The sequence below is a fragment of the Canis lupus genome, chromosome 14, assembly GCF_003254725.2.
Source record: "Canis lupus dingo isolate Sandy chromosome 14, ASM325472v2, whole genome shotgun sequence".
Taxonomy (NCBI): domain Eukaryota; kingdom Metazoa; phylum Chordata; class Mammalia; order Carnivora; family Canidae; genus Canis; species Canis lupus.
The window spans coordinates 5,844,479-5,870,000 of record NC_064256.1 but is presented as its reverse complement, the minus strand read 5'-3'; the positions used below and the strand labels follow the sequence as shown (position 1 = coordinate 5,870,000).

At 41.1% G+C, this 25,522-nt stretch overlaps 1 long non-coding RNA gene across 2 annotated transcripts in view; it reads right to left on the bottom strand.

Moving 5' to 3' along the window:
- Positions 1 to 25,522, bottom strand: part of LOC112675108 (uncharacterized) — an 84,160-nt gene that overhangs the window by 37,926 nt on the left and 20,712 nt on the right. Inside the window, exon 4 of one of the 2 annotated variants that reach the window (XR_007401962.1) lies at positions 1,436 to 1,814. This is a non-coding gene — a long non-coding RNA (uncharacterized LOC112675108). Of the gene's footprint in view, positions 1 to 1,435; position 25,522 lie in introns of those variants that run through there. The other variant, XR_007401961.1, reaches the window with a different exon arrangement.

Here is a 25,522-nt window from a genome sequence, read left to right as displayed (position 1 = left end):
GTTTCCTTGTTAAGCAGAAAGCCCGATGTGGGGCTCAAATCCCAGAATCATGACCTGAGCCAAAGGTAGACACTTAACCGACTGAGCCACCCAGGTGACCCTATTATTTAAGTCAGAGAAAAACAAAGCCTCTATTAAAGGTCTGCCTATGAGGAACACAACTGAAGTTCTACCTATTTTTTTTCCCTTTAAACTTGCTCATATGCAGACTCTTTGATGTCAAAGAAATTGTATTTCCCACAATGTCATTAAATGTGGCCACAAGAGTAAGAAAATTTGGGGGACCCCTCTGCTTAATGGTGAATGATGATTTAAGTCATTTACTCTTCAAGGAAACAGAAATTTCCTACTCAGGGTCTTCAAAGCTTTTCATGCTCTGTATTCTATAGTCTGGCCCTATTATATTCACTTAGAACCTTCTGAATGGTTCCATATTATGTTGGGTCACACCAAAGATATATGAAAACGCCCAGTCCTAAAACAAAGACATTGGATGACAAGAAAAGTTAAGAAGAGAAAGAAGTAAGACCACATTCTTGTATTACTTCCACTTAAGAGAGCAAAGATTCTGGGAAACCTATGTACGTTAAATTTATAAGCCGGCACTTTTTTTCCCCCAAAGATTTACTTGGCATAAAAAGTTACTTCCTGTACTATAATCATAAAGTCAAATGTTATTTGCTCCTATCATAACCATTCACATACTTCCTGTCATAAAAACTTGAACTTTGCTGGAATATTAAGTGAAACATGCCCCAAAACTACAGCTAGGAAGTGACCACATGGATACATATTGTAAATTCATATTCCAATCTAAGCAAGAGACGAGTCATCCTTTCTTGGAAAACCAATATTTTATCGTTTTGGGTGACTAATTCATCATTTACGGCCCACAGAATCTTTAAGTGTAAAAAGGGCTTTCCTTATTTACTGAATTTAATTAATAGTTTTGTGGCAGCTTTAAGATGTCTTTTGGAAGTACTGTGTGTGTACTGGGCTTCAAGGAACTTGCAGAGTTCATGGCCTGGAGCTAAAATCATGAAGATTCAAAACCTTATATAGGGTTAGATGTACACATTTTAAAAGCATGTGCCCATTTTTCTTTGATGCCTTCATACTTCTAAAAGAAAACAAGCTTTTAAATTACTAGGCTTCTGCGTGTCTGGAGGGAAAAGTGGAGCTAGTTGTACACACACGAAAAAAGTGTGTGGAAAGTATGCACGAACAGATTTGTTTACAAAACAGGGCCCAGCAAAGTCTGTCTCTCAGGGCCACAGCAGGATCCATCCAACGAAACAAACACATAAATGCAGAATCTATGCAGGCAGCTCTTATTTCTGAGGAAGGTACAAGGGTTAGTGATTTACGATGTAACAACGTGGTCCAGTCTTGAACTGGGAATACAAAGTCACAAAGTCCAGTTGCATATACTTACATGTAGTACATTGTTTCAGTGCTCCTTCTTTGGGGTTTCAGTCTCACATTTGTTTTTTTCAGCCTTGTCACGTTCTCCTACTTTGAATCCCTACATATATCCATCTGGAGAGGGTGGTCCCTCCTTTAGACACAGTCAGGAAACAACAAAACAAACTCTTATTTTAATTCATTGTATAGCCATCCAGGGAGATTTGCAAGTTCAGCCTTTGACTCCCTTCTACGTGAAGCCAAGTATGAGCAGCATTCATTTTCAGCGACCACTGGCTTTGTCTTCCCATCCCTTTTCCACTGCCAATAAACATGGAAGACCTCTGTCACTTTGTTCCTGGACACGCATGATGGCCTTTTAATTGGTTCCCTTGCCAGTGAGCAACTACCTATGTGATGGGAAAACACAGTAAAGGGTGAGAAGATGGGGTTCTAGGTTCAAGTCTGCCAGATACAAACCAGGGATCACCTGGTTGATGATCTCGAGATCATCGAGAAAACTTCAATTTTAGGACACCTGGGGGGCTCAGCGGTTGAATGTCTACTTTTGGCTCAGGACATGATCCAGGGGTCCGGGATATGGGATTGAGTTCCACATCGGGCTCCTTGCAGGTAGCCTGCTTCTCCCTCAGCCTATGTCTCTGCCTCTCTCTGTATCTCTCATGAACAAATAAAATCCTAAAAAACAAACAAACTGCGATTTCTTTAGACCTTACTCAGTGTACCCAACTACAGCATGAAGAAAATGACCATCAAATCATAGGGTTTAATCCATCAGGCACACAGTCACCAAATATAATCTGAAATTTAGTTTCACCGCATACCTTAAGAATCTTTAGTGACTGCTAAAATTTAAGTTCTTCTGCCTTAATTATATGTGCAAGTCTTCTGTAAACTGGAAGGCACTACACAAATGCAATAGGAACTCTAACAGGGATCATTTCTTGAGTTAGCACGCACTAAGTATTATCCAGGACTTTTATATACTTTTATACACTTGGGCTCTAAGTCCCCTGGACATTCTGAAAGGTTAGTTTTATTACTCTACATTATATATCAAAAACCTGAGGTTGTATGAATAACTTACCCAAGGTTGCATAACCTCGTTACGTGCCAGGAAAGTGCACACAAACCTCCATGTGGTTGATTATCAAGCCTACTAAGCCATACTGACTGCTTTATTATTATTATTATTTAACATTTATTTGAGAGAGAGAGCATGCACACGCAAGTGTGGGGTAGAGAGGGGGTAGGGAGAAAGAGGCTCTCAAGCAGACTCCCCAACAGCTGAGCAAGGAGGCTGACTTGGGTCTGCATCCCATGATGCTGAGATCATGACCTGAGCCCAAACCAAGAGTCAGATGCTTAAGCAACTGCGCCACCCAGGCGCCCCGAGTGCTTTAACTGTAACATAATATGGGGGGGGGGGTTTCCCTAATTACTTGAGTCATCATTCTCTGAGCCCTGTAGTGACCAGCCTGCATCAGGAAGCACAGGTCATCATAATATAAAAACACTGACAAAGTGATCACTTAATGCTCTGTCCTCAACACCAGCATCTATTCCTGCTCACTTTTTAGGTTGCTAAGTATCACAGAATACAAAGACAAATGCAATGTAGTTCACCTGTGACAGTTAACTTGAACAGTTAATATCGGAGAAAGTCAAAGGCAACGGAGATGATTTCATGAGAGGCAGACTCCTCAAGAGAATGGTTTGTATATCCAAAGATTACAAAACGCCCTTGAGAAAAAGTGAATGCTCACACCAAAATCGTTCTCTTCATGATTCTCCCGCAGAACTTACCATTCAATCTCTGTTCTAAGAAATAACATACTGTTGCATCATATCCCAAATTTCTATTCTATAATGTAAACCAAACTTAGATTTGACTTTTTAAACTTTTCAAGACTTAGTCCTAATAAAGTCTCTTAAAAATGTTTTACTGTTTGTCTTAAATGTTTGATTCAATTTCAAGTGGATTCTCTTAGTTTTCTGGTGCCAGTTATTCTCAGATAATAAGGACATTCTGAAATGGTAGTAATAGAAAAAGAAAGGATGAAAGGATTATTGATAGGTAAATGGTGGTCAACAAAAAAGGGGAATAGTTCTCTGGTCCATAAATGAAAAGTAATGTCTTAGTTATCCTCCCACTTGGAGATTCTCAGGCTCACCTAGTCCAAAGTACTCATGATGAAGCCAAGCTTATCAGTACCACCACTGTATCTACTGGGGCACAAATATGGCATCATATGACACCCTATGGAGAAAGTCTGACCATCTAGCAAAACCAGAGTGCAGTCCAGTAAATAGTGTAATAAAGCCCAACTTTACAAGATTCACTCCATCTACTCCAACTCTATCCAGTTTCATGATGATCTTTACTTTTTTTCCCCAGAAGACAAGAGTTTATAATCTGGAAGAATTTGGTCTTATAAAAATTCATTTTTAAAAGGCCTCACAAAAAATAAAATAAAATAAAATAAAATAAAATAAAATAAAATAAAATAAAATAAAATTCCTCACATATCAAGATCCTTCCCAACATAAACTGTGTTTATATCCTCGTATATTAAACTTAATGGTTTTGCACAATAAACAAGTGTTGTTGAGGGTGTACAAAAAAAGTAACCCACGTGCACTGTTGGTTTCCATGGTGCAGCCACCATGGAAAATATGGAGGTTCTTCAAAAAATTAAAAATAGAACCATCCTACATCCCAGTAATTGCACTACTGGGTATTTAGCCAAAAAATACAGAAACACTAATTCAAAGGGATACATGCACCTCTGTTTATTGCAGTATTATTTACAAGAGCCAAATTATGGAAGCAAAGTGTCCATCCATAGATGAATGGATAAAGAAGATGTGGCATATATACACATACACACATACACATACACGTACATATATATACATATATACACACACACACATACATACAAGGAATATTATTCAGTCATAAGAATGAAATCTTGCCATTTGCAACAACATGGATGGAGCTCGAGAGTACTATGCTAAGTGAAATAAGTCAGCCAGAGAAAGAAAGGAGGAGAAAAAATACAACTAAATGGTTTTGGCTCCTGCAAATAACCTTCAATCAAAAGTTCAGGAAAGGGCTATTTTGAGAATGATTTAATGGAATTTATATTATAAAACCTCAAATGCATATTGACTTAACCAAGAGGACTCTGGAAACAAAGTGTGATTATTGTGCTTTTTCTAGTGACTATAATGTCCACTTCCAAGAATCTAATAAAATAATGTCTCTCATGCCAAAAAGAAACCCAAGAAGGCATGCCCTCAGAAGACTGAGTCTTAGGTTGGTAAAGTCTGACTGTAAGGAATCAGAACAGTGTTAGTGACATTTTCACCTTGCAAAGTTGTTGTCTACTGTAGGGATCTCAGTTTGCTCATAAAGAAACAGCAGTTCTCTTTATAGCTCCTTCTGAAGGAGCTCCTTCCATCTGAAAAGCAAAGGGTGTTACTCTTCATTAAGAAAAATGAGTCTGTGATCTACACATCATAGTAGACATTCTCTTTCCTATTTGCAAAGGATATAGAAGCTCAATAATACACAGTGCAAAATCAGCATGTAAGCATGCAGAAGAGCCTTTTTAGATTTCAGCAATCTGAAACTGGGGAAGGGGGTGAGCAGAAGTGGGATGGGAAGGAAGAGGTGGCAATTCAATAGTCTTGAACTTCTGACTATGATTCCAAAAGACACTTAACACAGGACTGGTTTCCCAAAAAGGGTTTTCTAGCACTGACCCCAAAGGCAGCATAATGACGTTGTTGTAGTGTATATTAACGAAGGCCACTGATAATGATATTCTTTCTCTTAAGACAAACCAGAAGCTGACAATGCAAGCAGACAATGTAGAGCAATGTTGTGGTTCCATTTACAGTCCTCAGAAGCAGTGAAGCCTGTGCTTCAGCAGCTCAGGGTGGAATGCTTGTTTTGGAGAGCATCCAGCAGAGAGCATTTGGTTTCCTCCATTTAACCAGGTCACCCAGGCATGGAATGCACAGCTCTGCCAGACAGAGAGCATTTTGGATGCCTGAGAAACAACAGCTTGTCCAGGCTACTGATGCGAAGAGAGGCCACGGTTTCCTTTTTCTCTGCTTTGAATGGCGGCCTTGACGTCACAACAAACTAGGAACCACTGGAGAGACAGATAACACCGCACAAGCCAAGAGCGCCCTGCTCTGTTGCTCGGCTGCTCTAATCTCATTCTTATATCTTCCCTGGCCACAGAGAGTCAGCCTGAGCAGAGGTAAAGGATGGAACTTAAAAATAAGGGCGGTCTCTGGGCTGATGAAACAGATCTTGGCTACGCTAATCACCACCTTCAAGAAAATTCAACGTGTTTTCAACAGGGTAGACTTCCTGGCGAATGTCTGCAGTGATTCTGCTGATGGTTTAGACATCTGCGCTTTTCCCTGAAGAGCTAAACTTCCTGGGTATCAAAACAGAGCTCTTCTAAGAGGCGCGTGAAGTCCTGGGAAATGCAAGGAGCTTATGAGAGCAGGCCAACAGTCTTTGGACGAGACTTGTCTTGTTTTCCCGGATAAAAGCACCCTTTTTAAGGGATTTTATAATTTACGTTCGAGCAATTAAACATGCACAGAAGTACCCAACTGCAGGTGTCTGGACAAATGGTGAACACTGTTCAGATGCTGGCAGGTTCAACTCACTGTTATTTAAAATGAGTTGTCTGTGTTAGTCTTCAGAGCAGTCTGAAAAGCATGATCTTTCATGTTTCAACCTTACCTCAAAATTATAAATTATATTTAGCTATGTGAGTGTCAGATCATTATTTCCATTATAAAAGCAATGCTAACTACAGCCATACGAGGCAATGTGCAGACAGGATCTGAAAGCATCACCCCACCACTTTCATGAACAGAGAACAGTTCTCTGCTGCTGCAGGTATGCCCTAGGTTTGGTCCTCCCCGTTGGGAGCCAAACCTAAGCCCTAGCCCAAATCCACAGTGCTCAGGGTCCTTCGGGACAGGTGAAGCTGGAAGTCCAAGGACTAGAGGTTGGTTCTGAGGGTCTGTGTGTGTGTGCGATGCTCTCATAACTTCTATGCTTTCTGGAAAAGAAGTTCAGTGGGAGGAACAACATGTCCGTTTCTTTTCTTAATTAAATGAGCACTCCTAGTGTGGTCACTGGGTCTATCTTGTTTCAAGAGAATCATCTGCTGTGAAGACTGACTGACTTACCTTTGAAGACAAAAGAAGGTAAAATTCTGATCTAAAGCTCTCATTTGAGACCTCTGCAACAATACCGCCCTTCTGCCTCCGGCTGTCCCAAACAACCCTCACCCTCTATAGGTGTCTCAGGCCTGTTCCGGAAGCTGGTCTTTGGACTCAAGTGATCTTACCTGGGTAGATAACAAACTCTGTGTCTCTTTCCCACTGTTAAAAAAAAAACCTCCCAGTACGTTCAGTGATTAGATAATGGAGAAGATGCAGCAAATACTACTTTTCACCTACATTTTTTTTTCAAATGCTGGTTATACTCAAGAGGTGAAAACTTATTCTAGCCCTACCTGTGTTTTTACGTTATAGGAGCTCTTAATGGTTTAGGAACTATGATTAAATCTCCTCTGAACTGATTTATTAAATTTAAGTTTTCAAGAAGACAATGAAAGGATTTCTCAAACTTAAGGAAGACAATTTATTTTTGTCTAACATAAACGACGAGAAAACGAGAGGGGAAAAATAATTTTTTTGCCATCCGTATCTTGATTAGAATTTTCTGATGTTCAAATTCCTGGTTATAAACCACAGTAAACAATCAGTCATTCATTAAGGAGCAACTATTGAAAAGGCGATATTTAAAAGAGGAAAAAATAAAACATGATGTGATTAAAACCCTACGCACGTCTTCACTTCAAGGCAAACGCTGTGCCCATCTGGGTATTTAGGGGGTGCCAAATATCATTGGGATCTAGATTTAATTCATGTCATAAAGAAAGCACCGTATTTAATTTGCTCATAAAAAACCTAGAACCTCATGGAAATGATGACGGTGATAAGGACAGTGAAGTGAACTTATTACTAAAATGAGGTATTCATTTTTAAATTATTTAAATGCAGTATCAGTCACAAACGTGAATAAACTTTCAACAATCTAGTGTTCCACTCCTAATGAGAAAGAGTAATTTTGAAGACAATTTTCAGCTTAAATAAGTTTCTGCTCTAATTTGCTCCTCTGTTAGGAAATCTTTAAAAATTAGTGGGTTTAAAAACCCTGGCTGTGTTTAGTCGGGAGGCCAAAGAACAAGAGACAACATTTGTTCCCAGGGAACTCAAAGACAGATCCTGAGAATTTATAGACACTAGACACATTACCAGAGCTGAAGGCACTGACTTTGTTTGCGTTAGCGGATGCTGAGGTCTGAGGATAACCTGAGTCCATAGTCGTCTTTTTGAGTGACAGGAAGCTAGACACGCGTCGGGCCAAGCAGCCCCCACCATAGGTGCAGAGGTACCCAGCATTTAGATGTGAAGCCTGCATCTGCCTACCTCTGCCTCCCAGGATGGTCACCCTCTCGTCTGGCGGCTTCCTTAGGTCCCCCCTCTCTTGCTCACTGAGTCTCACATGAATTGCTGACCTGATCCCTACTTTCAGTCCAAGGGTACTGACGGGATTTTTCTACGCATTTTCCTTAGGGACAACAGCGAGAAATGACCTCTCCCTTTTCCAATTCCCTTTTCAAAATGGTAGAGAGTATGTCTATCTTAGCTCTAACTATATTTGTAAAAAATAAAATTTAAAAAGATTTTTCTCCTCCAGTCTATCACAACTCAACCAACGGTCATCATCCGATCCCGTAATGCACATGAGAAATTAGTTTTCACAGACTGTCACTTGTGCTAGTTAGAAAAAAACTTTGTAGGGTACGTATCTATGTACCTACGTCCTATATGTACCTATGTATCAATGTATCTACCTAGCGGTCTGTACTTTACCTATAGGAAAACAAATTCATGATACTAATCTCCAAAAGTGATTCTGTACTAGATACTTTATAAAACCAAGATCTTAATGCTTATAGATCTACCCTCTAAAAGGCAACAACAGAACAGCTCTTGTCATTATCCTTAGTTTCTGAACATGTACATGGAGAGTTACATGCCCTGGTGTTAACCCAGCTTCTTCCCTATACGTGTTCTTTTCCTTCACATCACGTCATAACCTACAGTTGCCTTTGTGTGCTTGCATGCTACCTGTTTCTTCCACTAGCCTGTATATTCCATGAAGACAGGATTAATGTCTGTGTTATCCTTGTGTCAACACTGTGGATGAATGGAGGGAGGGAAGGGAAAAGAGAGGGGGGAGGGAAGAAGACAGAAGTGGCAGGTAAAGCAAGGGAAGGGAAGACACGTTGCATCAGCAGCTATGCTGGTTGCAGTAAACAGAAGGACTTCCACGGTTTCATTAGATTTTCACTCAGAGAATTTTAAATTCTCTGTAACTAAAACTTCATCATGTCTCATAACTTCAAGTCATCCTTTAAACATTAAATTAAAATTATTACTTAGGACACAAGGCACGGGAAGGGAGGAGTAATCCGCTCCTAGGTCTTTTATGTTGTGTCTATACAACAGCCATTGAAGCAAGTAGTTCTGCTTCCTGGCCTCTTAAGTTACCTGTTTATAAATACAAAGCTGTTTTAGTGGGTAGTTTAAGAATTGGGATAAAGTTCCAGTATTTCTTTCCTTTTGATTCATTCAACATATCCTGGAAACACAAAGCCTCACTTTTAACTTTGGTTCTATTTATGTACAGGAAGAACTCATTCTTAAGAAGTCCTTCTCATTTTTACCGCTCACGTAACAATGGAGTTTCTGAAAGAGGACACCAGTCATTGAAGAAACCCTTTGCCAATAATAAGCAGGGTCACTGGGCTCAGGGCAACCTCAGGGTTGACGGCTACGAAGGCAGATGTGTCACTAACAAGAATTCTCGGGAGCCCTGATTGCCTGGCTGGAGGTGGGAGCCCCTGACATGTTCTTCCTCATACAACATATCCCACGACGAGCCCAGTTGTCAACACATAGGACAGATAAGGACCTGCCCGAGCTCACAGAGCCCCATGCCTCCCCATGGGCCTCACTGCTCAGTCTCTGCAGGTGACGCAGGCTGCAGGAAGTGGCAACAAAATCATGTGTGCTGCAGACAAGGCGTGAACGCTGACTTTTTCTACGGGAAAGAAAAGAAATAGACCACTATGGGTTGGAAGCATCTTGTCCAGGAACCATTACTGGCGGGAAATTCAACCTGCGGAGCTGAGAGCAGTGCCCAACCTGTCTGTTTTGCCACAACTGCCTAAGGCTCTCCTACTGAGGCAGAGACCAACGTCTAAACTTCCATCCTTGGTAGATGCCCTGGGGATTGTGAGAATTAACAGAAATAATGTGTGTCTTTTGCACCTCAATACTGTGGGGCTCCTGTGAGAATCTTCCCCTATGAAAAATACATCCAAACCCAGCTCTGACCCAAATGCAGTCAGACCACCCTTGGAAATTCAGCTTTTATCTTGCTGAAAACTTTCCTTCAGTGGCTTCTCAGTTTATCGAAACAGACTGATTATTTGCAGAGGGTCCAGAGTACATGTAAGCATTCTTCTGGTGACAAAAGTAATAAATTGCTCCCTGCACTTTCTCACTCAAGTAGTTCATAATTCAGATGCTCTTCCCTCCCTGTTCCTGGATGCCTTCACCTTTTCCTTGACTGATGTGGCTTTGGAAAATAAGGTGCATTCACAAACCCAGGAAGCTACCCTGCATGGCACCCTGTCACAGCAAGAAAGGCATAGAGGTCTCCCTCTTGACGGGTGGGCTAATTCACTTGGGTCCTGACCTGTATCAGCAGTGTCCTAGGAATGTAGCCTTCACCATCACACCCTCCTGATGGCAACCAGCTGTGGCTTGCTGACTCTGTGGGTAGACCATCGAGCATTCCAGCTTCATGTGCGAGAGTATTTCCTGGTCCAGCTGCAGCCTGTGGCAACAGCAGAGGTCTGAACTCCTTCAGCAAGCCTTAGTGGGAGATGGACTTGAAGCCAACAATCCAGAATCCATCCTGGTGCCAGCGTGGCTTTGTCAACAGCCCTCAAGAGCAAATCGTGTTTTCCCTGGCTAGGGCTTGGCTTCCTTGCTTTAAAAAGGATTCTTAGTATTTATTGCAGTAAAATCGAGCACTTTCAAATTTCTGCCAGATTCCCCTGGAGAAATTTGGTTTATTAATACCAAACAAATGTGATGCCTGCAAGGCAAGGGACGCAGATTCTAGTCCCTGGCCCACTACTGACTCGCTGGGTGGCTTCAGGCAAATCACTTAAATCAAGGAAGCATCCTATTCAGCAGGCAGAGAATGGGTCCCTGGTAGGTGGGCAGTGCTCTGTGAGGTCTGGGGCCAGGTTCAATGGTGAAACTAAGTCAGTACAGACAAAACCCTTTTGCTAGGAGCCACTGCCTGGAGCACCATCTTGTAGCTGGGATCAAAGTGGCCACTCTGAAAGATGACCCTACCATTTTTTAAGTCTTGAAGCTGAAGAAACTGGGTCAAACTTTGAGGGGCAGTCTCACATAGTAGCCAAGAGCATGACTCTTAGGAGCCAACTCTGTGGATTTGAATCCTAGGTCTACTGTTTATGAGCTTTAGTTTTCTCATCTGTAAAAGTGGTATCTACCGGTCACAGGTGGTTGTGAAGATTATTAGAGTTAATACTTGTACTGGGGAGGTGAGCATGACCTCTTGGCACCAAGTTAACAAGGGAGTAAAATCAAGTATCACTAAGCATGTATTCTTCTGGATTACAAAGCAGATCCATACATGTGGTTTCATTTGCGACTCACTTGCACTTACAAATAATCTTTATATGGCCCTTCAAGGTATGCAAAGACACTTTCCCCCCTATTTTCTTTGAAGCTCATATTCTCATTTGTTCTTTTACAAATCACACTTCAGCAAAGCTACCAGGCAGGTTGGAAAAACAAAAACAAAAACAAAAACAAAAACAAAAAGAAGCTTTAAGGAAAAAAAATTCTGAAGTAAAAATCTAATAGCCAGAGAAATAATGATTTAGATGCCATCCACATGCTATCTCTACCTCAGACCTCTCTCCTGAATTACAGACTTTAAAATCCACCCGTCTACCCAACAACTCTATGAGAATTCTAATGGCCATCTCAAAGTCAACATGTCTAAAACAGAACTCCTTGTTTTGCTCCATCCCCCCCCCTAAACTAGGTAAGAGGTAGAATAGGATAAACTCACACACACTGAAATACTGTAGCAGCATATAAGAAGAATAGCTATATCCCAACAAGATGAATGAATTTTATAAACATAATATGGAGAGAAAACAGAAGCTGCAAAAAACTACACACATAATTACATATCTCAAAATACCTTTAGCAATGCACATTTATGTGCTAAGATATATAATATATATATACTTCTTTAAAGAAAGGTAGAAATGAAGTACAGAAAGATCCAGAAGTATTTGAGATGTTTTAATTCTTAAATACGTGGCGGCGGTTCACCAGAGCACATTTTTTTAAATTTTGCTTCAGTATTTTACACATAATGTTTCGTATATATAAAATAATCAAATTAAAAAGAAATACAACTAATAAAAATGAATTGTGTTGAAAGTTACGCTTCAAAACAATAAACGAAGAAGCACTGCAGGAAAGTAAATCTTACTAAAAATAGGACTAAATTCATGTATGTTAATAACATTAGTTATGAAATATAATTACTTTATCAAGGATGACTAAAACACACAAGTGGTAGATGGATCCAATGCCAAGGGAAAAAAAAATATCCCGACCAGGTTTACAGGTCAGAACAAATTTATTTATCAGAAATATCTTTCCTATTTTGCTAGGTTCTCTTTGTTAAAAACAAAATGGATTCGCGTTCCTTGCTTAGCGTTTTTTTGTTTTGTGAGCAGACAATCTACGGCCACTAAGGACGAGGATGTCTCCCTCTCCCTGGCCTGCCCCCCTTGAGGCTGAGGTTTGTGTAGGAGAAGCGCAGAGCCACACCTGCATGGTTTTACATTTATTCTTCTTTCCTGCATCAGCACTGACAGCAATTTGTTGTAGCTAGACTTAAAACACGCTTTCTTCTGTCTAAAACATCTAAGTTGTAAGTCCTTTTTTTTTTTTAAGATTTTATTTATTTAATCATGACAGACACAGAAGAGAGAAGCAGAGACACAGGCAGAGGGAGAAGCAGGCTCCATGTGGGGAGCCCGATGTGGGACTCAATCCCAACACCCGAGGATCACGACCTGAGACAAAGGCAGATGCTCAACCACTGAGCCACCCAGGTATCCCTAAGTTGCAAGTCTTAAATGAGCCACAGTATAAATGTCTATTTTAGAAGGAAGTGGCCAAACTCAAAGCAACGCTAGGCATGATATGCCTTGTTTATCTATCTGTTTGAACAGGCAGGTATAAAACAAAAAGAGGCCTGTGGATTTCTTGTCCTTTTCAAATAAGAACTGGATCTATTTGAATGGCCAGGGAGGAGAATATAGTTTGATTTAGATTTGGCATGGATTTAAGGGAAGAAATGTCTTTGTAGCTGGTCCTAAATATTATGGTAACTTGGACTGAGTTAGTCTCCAAGGGAGAAGTCGCCACATGTTATAACAGAAGCCACTGGGCTTGGCAAGGAAGGGAATGAAAGAATGGCAATTAAAGCAGTACCATTTCACCATTATGGTGAAGACACGCCGGCCAGGACGATTCCCTGTCCTCTTTTTCCAAGGCTGATCCAATTAAACCATTTGCCCTTTCAAGTCAGCCTTCACCATATTCTAAAGGGTACTGAGGGCTGAGATGAATCTTAATCTCTAATGAATTCTTGAGAACTTTTTCTTCCTTCCTACTAAGAAAAGAACAAATCAACAGATTCAAAAAGAGGAGTGCCAGAAAAAAAGTCTGAGTTTGAGAACATTGCGAAGGTACATTTTTCAAACTTACTTGTTACTTTTGTGGCTCTAATAAGACTGTGTTCCGTTTTGATGCATGCTCTACCACTCCAAATTTAAATTTCAAAAAATTACATTCTTGCTTATATCTGCCTTATTTTGACTGGTCATTCCCAAACATAAACTGATCTACTCTGAGGCTTTCCAAAGCTGTAAGGCAGTGCATTCTGGTACAAAGTAGGCTGTTAATGAATTTTTACTGAGTGAATCTGCATTCTTTCCTGACCTTGATTTGGATATAAATTATAAGACTTTTTATACCAACAACAATGGAGTTTCTAGCCAGCCAGGTTTTTTTTAAGGTGAAGAAAAATTATAAAAGGCATAAATCTTGGCTCATAGATTAAGGATGTACACCGACCCATGTATTTTATGAAACATACAAGCCCAGAGGTGACTCTTCTAGACCATATCATTTGTTTTACAAAGAGAAAAAAAGAAAATTCACACTATTTACTACAGGTCTGCAGAAATCATCACCTACTTGCATGATTAAAGGCAAGAATATAAGGCTAAGTACTGAATGCTGCTTATTCTTATATTGTTTTGTCAAACTCATCATAATTTACTATTTCCAGGAGGAAAGATAAGCTTATATGATGGTGCTGATTACAATATCTAGTTTCCAGCTAGGAGAAGCAAAGGAAATGAACTCTGAGGAAAAAAATGGGACAAAATATAAATGTAAATAACACAGTTTTGGTTTAACAAAGTGGTTTTCCATGTTCTTCATTTGAAAAGAAAGGAGATATGTTAATTAGATAGGTGATAAACTAAGGCGTGTGACTACGTGAGTGTGAGTGTGAATACAAGTGCATCTGTGAGTACAAGTGTGTAAGTGCTCACGTGAGTGTGATATGGGTACGTGTGTGAGTGTGCACGTGTGTGTGTGAATGAGTGCACATGTTAGTGTGAGAATACATGTCAAAGAGAAACAGCAGAGAATGAGAGGGAGATCTGGAGTAATGGAAGAAACAGAGACCTTTAGGGATGTCTTACAAACATATAATTCGACATCTCCTTAAAAAGCATCAATATTATTTAGATATTGTCCTATATCAGTATACAGCACAAACTATAAATTATCAGTCCTGAGTGCTAATGACAGAGATATACATAACATCATTTAGAGGTCTTTGGAAAGGACATTTACTGATAGAGCCATGCAGTACCTAGCTGAAGGCCAAGCTGATAGGCTCATTCTGAAACCCAGAGAAAATATCCTCCAACAGGTGCCTGAGAGCTAACTCCACAAGAGTCCAGAGTACCCCCAACAGATTGCTCTCTCTGGCCCACAGCTGGTTGGTGGTGATCACAGAGAACAGTGAGTTCCATCACTCAACATCCATGCATTAAATACCTACTATGTGTCGGGCAGTTCCCTTGGTAGAACTATGAACTATGGTAGTGAACCCAGTGAAGAAAAGTTCCTGCCCTCATGGAGCTTACAGTCTAACAGGGAAGGGTGGAGAGTCTCAGGAAGGTACAGCAGAGAGACTGAGAGCACTGGCTGGTGTCATTAAGATAAAGTTTAAATCCTGCTCTGCTACTCACCTTGAAAACATTCTTGAACTTCCTAATCACTGCTTTCTTTAAATGTGAAAGGCGATGCTAATGTTGAGAAGACTCCATGAGATATGTTTGTAAAGCACCTGTTAAGAGTTCTGGCACACAGAAGGCCCAGTAAATGGCAGTTACGATGGTTATTCCTGTAGAGAACCAAGGGACATACACATAGAAGCTTGCTATCCCCTTCCTCAAAACACATCCCAAATTGCTGAACAAGGAACCAAACCACATCACTACTTTATCACTTTTCTATATGATTTTGGCAAATCAGATGGCCATCAGTGTTTTAAAGCTAGACAGCGGGATCCCTGGGTGGCGCAGCGGTTTGGCACCTGCCTTTGGCCCAGGGCGTGATCCTGGAGACCCGGGATCAAATCCCACGTCGGGCTCCCAGTGCATGGAGCCTGCTTCTCCCTCTGCCTGTGTCTCTGCCTCTCTCTCTCTCTCTCTGTGTGTGTGCGACTGTCATAAATAAAAAATAATAATAATTTAAAAAATAAAATAAAATAAAATAAAGCTAGACAGGAAAGTCTAGTTGCTAAAAATATACCCCAATAAGAGGCCCAAATTGCTGCTGTAATGGGTATGTCTTCTGTTCTCAAGGAATTAGCAAGCAGTTATCATCAAATGGCCTCTTAGAACTTACATAACTTATACGCATTTTCTCTTTTGAAATAAACCATATTAGGGATGCCTGATGGCTGGGTCCTGAGATTGAGCCCCGCATCAGGCTCCCTGTTCTTCCACTACCCCTACTTGTGTGTGTGCACTCTCTCTCTCTCTCTCTCTCCCCCTCTCTCCAATAAACAAACAAATACATAAATAAATCACTACAATCTTTAAAAAGATAATAAAACCCTATAAAAAATACCACTACCACAATCAATGTTCTATAATGACTCCACAAGGAGAGATGAAGAGCTATGCTCAGGGCATCTATGCTGAGAAGTAGTAGAGTGGAATGGTTAGGAGCACAACGTCTGGAGCCAGGCTGCTTGGGCCCTGAGCACCCTCTATCTCACCACTGTACACCAATGTCCATGCCGTTCACTGGGACTCGTGTTTAAAATCTGTAATATGGGGATAATATCAGATCCTATATTACTGAGTAGTCATATGGATTAAAATCATGAACATCTATAAAGCAATTAGATTAATACCCAATATACAGAAAACATTCCGTAAACGTTAGCAACCATGTTATGTTAGCATAACCTTTAGCAACATAAAGTTACTGCCAAACCCAGTAACTTTATTATCTTGCTACTAAAAACATGAGAGCCAAGTACTGAGACAAGAATTGGACCACACCAGAGGAAACTGAGGTTTTTTTGGCTCTCCCATCAATTTTATGCATCACGGGGAGTACATTTTACATCCCTTCCACTGTTCACTTTCCTCATCTATACAAGCTATATACAAATAGAAGTATAAATATATATGTGTGTGTGAATGTATGTATATACACATGCACATACATATACACTAAGACTGCCTAGAGAGACCTGGTACAGTTTTTCGTTAATATCAACAGCAGACGAGCAATTTAAATGTCTGTATTTTCCTATCTATGATAGTTATGATTCTCAACAACTAAGATGTACGCGTGCTTGCGTGCATGTGTGTGTGTATGAGTCTGTCACCGTATGAAAGTATGGCAGAGAGAAAGATGGAGAATGATGGAGATTTATTTTAAGGAACTGGCTCAGGTGATTATGGGGGTTGGCAAATCTGAAATCTGCAATCAGGCTGGTGATCCAGGGAAGAGCTGTGTGGCAGTCGAGCTGGAAGGCCAACCAGGGACAGAATTCCTTCTTTCTTGGTGGGAGGGGGAAAGGAGGAAGGGCAATCTTTCTATTTTAAGGCCATCAACTGGATGAGGGTAATTATGGAAGATAATTTGCTTTACTAAGAGTCTACTGACTTAAATGTTTAACCTCATCTAGAAATACCTTCACTGTGACATCTACACTGGTGTTTCACCAAATACTTGGTACCCTGACCTAGGCTAAGCTGACACATAAAATTAACCATCACACTATCCTTTGCAAGAGAGATGATGTTCAGGTGGTACTTTGATGTAGGAAAAGCCCCTAGAATGCACAGCAATTTCACTCTCTGAGATCAGATTAAAGGCAAGATATTCAGATGAGGCTCCTATTTTTCTAGAGGTGAATTCTAAACAAAACATATCAAATAGGGGATCCCTGGGTGGCTCAGTGGTTTAGCGCCTGCCTTTGGCCCGGGGCGCGATCCTGGAGTCCTGGGATCAAGTCCCGCGTGGGGCTCCCAGCATGGAGCCTGCTTCTCCCTCTCCCTGTGACTCTGCCTCTCTCTCTCTATGTTTATCATAAATAAATAAATACATCTTAAAAAAACATATCAAATAGATGTAGAAGATGATGGCATCGGGACAGCAGGATGAGTGAGGAGAATGAATGCACTCAAGGCCACAGAAGGGACAAGCCTTTAGAACGAGGGTTACAAACAGCACCGTGAGAGCCAGGCACATAACACAGATGAGTGACTCAAACAGGGTGTGGGGTGCGTGGAATGCACAGTGCACATCGCATCCTGAAGAGCTGCCCTACTCTGCTGCTTGCTGCCAAAGCCTCCATTCTTTCAAATCCAGCATTATTTCTGCAACGGCCCAAGGATGCAGCCTGGCTGGGTGGGAGGCTGTCAACTTCCAGTGAGGCGAGGGGGCCCGGTCTCCTAGCTTGACCACTTGTCAGCACGATCTGGAGTAAGTTACCTACAATGCCCTGGGCCTCTGTTTCACTTACATTACAGAATTATTATTATCAACACTCAGGGAATGGTGCCTAAATTGTGATGGCATGTGTGCATATACATTAACGTACAATATATATTATTAGTTATTATAACATGTGTGTTTCCTTCTTTGCTTTTATTAACCATCATTTGTTATCATTTACTGTGCCCAAGGTGCTGCTTTACGACTCGTGTGGTCCTAACAACAACCCAATGAGGTGGGTACTCATTTTACAAAGGAAGCACAGAAAGGGTTAGTTTGAAAAGCAATAGGACACATTCTAGCAAATTCTAGGAGACTGTCAAACAAATACAAAATAGCACAATTCATCATTAGATGCCATAACAGACTCACTTCTCAAGCTACCATAGCCTCTCCTTCTTTTCTTTCAACCAAAATGTGTTGCAAGTGGGGGTGATACTTGCTGCAGTACTTGGTGATTCCCATACACTCCCTAATTTCTGGCCTGGCCATCACCTCCAACACTCCAAGGAGCTGCTCTCTTTCCCAGCATGGTCTACTTTGGGCTCATCCAGGGAAGGTCCCTCACCAGTCCGTTCCTCCTGAGCCTTGCACTAGCGGGGCGCTGCTCAACACCTCCTTCTTTGGCATAGACCTTCTTTGGTCTTCCAAGACTCTGAACTTCCATGTTTTTCCTTTTTGAAAATGTCTCCTCAATCTCCTGCCACCTCTAAACTCCTCTCAGAGGTCTGGCCCCGGGTCCTACTCATTTTGTTCTCATGCTTTTGCTTTTCTTTGCTTGCTAACGCTGTCATGCAGTCCATGGAAATCACATTTCCAGCGCACATCTCATTGCCCAGCTGCTTGCCTCCTCAACCGGTGGTGACTGACCTATGCACTGACCCTCTCTGCTCCAAGTCCAGCCAACAACCTTTGTGACCCCCTCACCTCCAGGTGAAAACCCCCTCATCTCCCACAGCCCGCCTCCGCCCTCCACTTCACCCACCTGCTCTTGTGACCTTGTTCTCTTACCATCCCTTGAACTGCTTCACTTGCGAAATAAAAAATCTGGACATCCCGTTCTCTGGCCGCAACCTCCTACCCTTCATCTCTCATTTCCTGTATTCTCCAATTGCCAGTTACTCAGAATAACCAAACCCAAGCAATTCTCAACTCCAAATCTGACCCTTCCACTATGCCCTCTGGCTAAATTTCAGCAACTACTCAGCTGTCCATCAGAAACTTGCATGTTGGGAGCCTGGGTAGCTCAGTGGGTTATGCACCCAACTCTTGATTTCGGCTCAGGTCATGATCTCATTGGTATATGAGATCGAGGACCACGTTGGGCTCCTCAGGGAGAGTCTGCTTGAGATTCTCCTCCTCTACCCCTCCCCCTACTTGAATGCATGCGTGCTCTCTCTAGTAAGTAAATAAACTTTAGAAAAAAGAAACCTATATGTTGACTTTTATTCCTCTCTCTCATCTTCCATACCCAGCACATCCCCAAATTCCATCACATCTACCACTCTTAAATATCACCCAACCTCTTTCTCCATGCAGGTCACCATCATCTCTCACCCAGATTCCTGTCTCCAACAGTCCCTTATGTGTTTTCCTGCTCCCACACTTGCTTCCCTACAATCTATTCTCCAGCAGACAAAATGGACATTTATTCATTTATTTACAATTTATTTTTAAGTAATCTCTGCCTTCAAAGCAGGGCTTGAACTCACTATATAGAAATCAAGAGTCTCAGGCTCTTCTAACTGAGCCAGCCAGGCACCTCAAAATGGGCTTTCTAAATATGAATCTAATCATGTTACCTCAGTGCTTAAAATTAACCAACACTTCCCTGCATTCTTAAGATAGTTATAATGGGGGGGTGTTGGCAGCACCCAGGTGGCTCAATCAGTTGAGTGTCTTGATTTCTGCTCAGGTCATGATCTCAGGGTCATGGGATCAAGCCCCATGTCAGGTTTGGTGCTCAGCACAGAGTCTGCTTGAGATTCTTTCCCTCTTCCTCTGCCCCCCGCCCCAACTCTAAAATAAATAAAATCTTAAAAAAAAAAAGAAAGTAATTGGATTATTTTGCACAGTTTCTGAGGCATTTCCTGATCTAGCTGCTGCCCATCTCTCTAGCCTTAACTGATATACTCTTACCTCATTCCAGTCATATTATGTCCAGTTCTTCAGATATACTATATTTCTCTCTTGCCTCTGGGTCTAGTACAATCTATTTCCCTTGCCTAAAATATGCCTTTTTTCACTTTATCATGGTACTCATCTTTGGGTGTCCTATCAAGTACTACAACCTCTTCAGAGACCTTCTGCGTCCCCAGATTTGGTTATGTCCCCTGGGTGGCTTTTCTTATTGCAAACCTGCACTTCCCCCTACATTATACTCAACCCATAGGGTGGTGTCTCCCTCCTTAGCCTGCAGTTCTGTGAATCAAGACTGTGGCTTGCTTGTCTCTCACTGTATTCCTCTGCCATGTAGGACTGGTCCAAAGGACACTCAACAAGTATTTACTGAATAAACAAACATGCAGTTGATTCTTAAATTCCGATCCTCCTGACTTTGTCCTGGAGATCAGTTTCCCATCTCTGGTCACCTGATGGACATCTTACCAGCACCTAAACTGTGTGTATACAAAGTAACAGAGATCACCTTCTCTCACATCTGCTCCCTCCCAAACCTAGCAGAATAGAGAGAATACAGGCGTGGAAATCAGGGACCTCTGTAGGGCCCTGTTCTATATCCTATTAGCTGTACAACTTGAGACCAATCTTCCACCACGCCTTAGATTTCTCATTTCTGAAATAAAGACAAAAATACCAACTTTATACAACTAGGATACAATCAAATGAGATGACGTATGTGAAATACCTGACAGATGCAGAGAATTAATAAATAGCACTTGGGTTCTAAAATTTAAAATTAGTTCTCCTTCCATCCTTCCTCCCCATCGGCCAACCTCTGTTACCCCAGCAGTTCTTAAACCTAGTTTTCTCTATTCCAATTGCCTCTCATCTGAGCCCTCTTCCTCTCCTCCCTGGATGGTTTCCCCAGCTCACATGGCTTCCCGCTCTGATTCTCTCACTGGCCCAATGCCCCAACACTGACACTAGATGAAGCTTCTTCTAGGACAGCTTCCACTGTCACTCTCATGACCAGAACTCTTCCACTGCTCCTCAATGGCTTCAGATTAAGTTTAAATCATTTCATCATCTGACATTCATGGCCTTCCCGGATCTGGCCTCAACAGACCTTGGCTGCCTTATCTCCTCATTAGTCACTTTTACACACATGGTTGCCCGGCAACAACAAATCAGGGGCTGCCCACTCCATCCACTGGAATTTCCCATCCCTCTCTATGCCATTGCTCAGCTCTCCTTGGACTTGGATGCTCTCCCTCCAAGGCTTCAAGTCCAACACTACCCTTCTGTCAATGCCCAGCTCAAATGTTCCTTAATCCATAAAGCATTTCTTGATCACCTTGGCCACAGCAGAGCTTTCTTTTCTACAAATGTGTGGTGTATTTAGCTACCTATATGAACACATCTCTCTCTCCCTCTCTCTCTACATTCATTCTGTCATCTGTCCACAGAATCGTATTGCAAGCTCTGAGGGCAGCATCCAGGCCAAGCCCACATGGCCAGGATCAGAAAAGCACCTAGGAAATGGTGGCTGAATGTACAGCCCCACAGAGTCCTACTGAGTAGCACCAGCATCTGGCGTCTATAACCAATCAACTCGCCTTCTGAGCAGCTCCTTGAACTGTGCCTGCCACAGAGTGACACTCCACAGGTTAACTGTTAAATGAACTTACCCACAGAGAGATCAACTATTGGCTAGAAGACAGAAATTTTGTCCCCATGCATAAAATCTGAAAGAGGATGTGAAGAAGCCTTTTCTCTCCCATAATACTTAGAAATGACAAGTTTCAGGTCTCCCACAAGCTATTCATCTATTCTCAGCAATAACTATGGCATGTCATGCTTTGGTATATTGAGTATTTCAGAAGTACCTAATTTTAATATGTAACTAAGAATCATTCTTCAAAAAGGTCTCCTTTGGAGAGTAATACAGTTATCCTAAAAATGTCAAAAAAATTTTTAAATTTATTCATAACTTTTTTTTATTTTGTTGGGGAGGAGCAGAGATAAAGAATCTTAAGCAGGCTCCATGTCCAGCTAGGAGCTCCACAAAGGGCTCAATTTCACAACCCTGAGGCCATGATCTGAGCTGAAATCAAGAGTTGGATGCCTAACAGACTGAGCCACTCAGGAATCCCAGATATCTTCTTTTTCTTTTAATCCAAAGAAGTTGTGATTATAAGGGCACCTGTGTGGCTTAGTCAAAGTTTTAGAGTACTTGTCAGGATGTAGTGTTAGCTCTGTATACGTCCTTTATCCCACTCAACTGTGTCTTCCAGGTCCATGGTGTGTTCACTTTGGAATCTGCAGTCCTTACTATTGGAACACAGTAGGTGCCTCAGTAAATGTTTACATGAATCAATGACTCAGATCAGTTATTTGATCCTAAGAAGTCTGTTCATCAGACCTAATTACTGGATCCTTGCTAGCCTCAAAGGACAGAGAATTTCACCACAGGGGGTGATAAAAAAAAAGGATGGAAGGCTCTTAAAGCAGTAACAAACAAAAACTTCTAAGTGTGTCTTTGGCAAAGGTGGCATTGCTTATAGTAGTAGCAATTCTTCCCAGGTGACAGGGTACTTTAAAAGGAGGCAAAATTCATTGGCATGTCTGTATGTCCTTTGCTATGTGTGTTAAAATATTCATCGCATTACTTCAAAGTCACACTTTATAGACGTGTTTCATTCAATTCATTTATTTGGTTCCCCTGAAATGAATATAAGACAGATAACCAAATTAGTGTTAAATCACACCTTGGAAACTATAGTTAGCGAAGCACCTTGTCGAATCTCTAAAATTATTACATAAAAACGACGAAGAGACTTCCCCAGCACTGTGTACCCTTCAGTGATTGGGAAATAATCTACTTTTCATTATCATTCAATCATGCAGACTAACGTCAGTCTCCAGAACCTACACACTGCTCTTCCCAAATTCAACAACATAAGCACATCTACAAAGAAAGCTCATTATAAGTTGATGACAAATTGGAAAAAAAAAAAAAAAAAATTTAAATAAAATTACACACGACTCACAGTTGGGCTTTCCAAACACTGATGGCTTAAGGGACACCAGATTTCCTTGTCACAGGAGGTACTAAAGGCCAGCATACTCTGGAAAGTCCAAATCTACTGCCTGGGCAAGCTAAACAGTGTGTCAGGACTGAATCTTTTTAAATGACTGTTCACACTTTGCTTAGGTACATAAAGATTGAAAACAGAAACAACCAAAGACATTAGAATTTTTCAGTTGTATGAAATTTTTATCAAAGACAAAATATTACTTCATATTCTCTTAAATATTTCTGAAAACAGCACATATTCCTTCCCTTTCAAGAGGTGGAAACTGAGGCAAGAAAGTTTGATCATTTGGTTAGGGCACTCTACATTTCAAAATAATTAAAAGCCAGGACCCCAAATTAAATTCTCCGATAACCCATTCCTATTAAAAAGGGGCTAAAAGGATTATTGCCCAACTAAAGGATAAACAATGCGAACTATTTCAATGACTGGTCCAGTAAACCTTAGTAGACAACTGAGTAATATGGGCGTCGGTTAACACCCTTGTTCATGGTTTCCCTTATGATGACATGTGTAGATATCATAGTTAACAGGCTGCCTTGATTTTAATAAGAATAGTATTTCTGGGGATACCTGGGTGGCTCAGTCAGTTAAGCATCTGCCTTCAGCTCAGGTCATGATCCCAGAGTTTCAAGGACTGAGCCCCGCATTAGCTCCCTGCTAATCCCTGCCTCTCCCTCTGCCTCTGTCCCTCACCCCCTCATGCTCTTTCTTGCTCTCCCTCTCTCATAAAAAAAAAAAAAAAAAAAAAAAAAGGAAGTATTTCTATACATCCCCAGTGGACAGTTACATGCTGCCATCTTCTGATTGTGCCCAGTGGAGTGTAAAAATTTTTTCATGAAAAAGCAAAATCGATAAAACTAAAATCCCCACTTCATCTGCCAGCAGTGCCCTCAGAAACAAGAGGAGCAAAAACACCAACACAGAGATTACAACACTCTCAGACATAATTCAAGCAGAATTCTAAATGGATAAGCACGTTATAAACTTTTTTTTTTTTCTTTTGCAAGTGCCTTGCATGCTTATGTTACTATTCATTCTGAGATAGATCATCAATGACCTTCTGGGTCACTGACTAGGGAGAAAGCGGACTATAAAAAAGAGTGGGAGAAAAAATAAAGGAGGGGGTGCTTCCTTCCACTCCAGGCCCCCTACTGCCTTGAATGAAAGAAGACAGATGGTAGCCACCTTCCCCTTTAATTAGGAGGGGCAGCTCAGAAGGGGACAGCCCTGTTCACTTGGCACCATCTTTTAACAAACTGTTTCGATGGTAATGCTCTGCTCATTCCCACCCTTGTTTCAAACTGTTCTCAATCTTTAATTTACAAACCAAATCTCAGTAAATTTAAAATCTTAGCTCTGAGTACATAAAGAAGGTATTTAAAGAAGTTTGCTGAGTCAGTAATTCACAGACATTCACCTAAAGAGCCCAAGTCCTACCACCACCACCTTGAGATAAAATGTGAATTCCCATGAAACAGAAGCCCTAACTTAAATTCACAGTATTCCATGCTAGATTTAGAAATAAGGTCTTTGATCTCTGCTTCCAGTGGCGGACCACAGTTACACCTTACACCGCCTCCTTCTACCTTCTAAGTGTTTCAAGTTGAGCAAAGTCCACTTTATGAGGAAGGAGAATCTAGTTGCAAATCACAAACTACACTGCATTTCCATTTGCATTGCATTTTCAAAGCCATAGAACTTTATATTAAAAATATACTGAACCATGCAAGTGCTCTGGAGCTAGGATCTGATAAAACACAAACAAACAAATAGAAGACAGGGGTCAAGTGTCAGAATTAGGCTGGTGTCCTAAAGTCACCTACACAGGTGATGATGCCTCTTAATTATTTTCTGAAAGCCACACATTTTCTATAAATCTATAAGACATGAACCTTTTTAACGTGAAGGTAATAAACTTCAGTTTCTACTGCCAAGTTTACATCGTTATACGTTTTAGCCCATTCTTATATGAAGTCTTTTTTTTTTCCCCCACCAACATTAAATAATTTGTATTCCTCAGCTCTTTCCATTTCCTGATAGGCTTTTAAATTACAGCCTCTTGTCCAGGCACCATTCCTGCCCTGTGTCTGCAGTTCCCACAGGAGGACTCCCCGTTTTCACATGTGTCTCATACACACACCCCTTTTGCTTCCTGAAGTGAACTGGGGCTGTTTTCCTAGATGTGCTCCTGGCCACACCACATAAGAAGCTTTGCCCGTGTCATTGTCATTTAATTAATGGCAAAGTTCTTGGACCGTTTAAAAAAAAAAAAAGAACTTTTTGTTTTCTAATTGATAATAAATTCCAATCTCCTGCTATCTCCAACAAGCCAGCCAGCCTAGCGCTAGATAGAGGAAGAGAGACAGAAAAGATAAAAGAAACAATTAGCTTTTTAACAAACTTCATATCCTACTTCCTCAGTGAAGGGGAAAAAAACTTGGCATTTGCCAGATATTGAGCATCTAATATAATGTTAGCAAGAGAAAACATGTAGGAGCGATTGGCTAACAAAGAAACAGACAAAA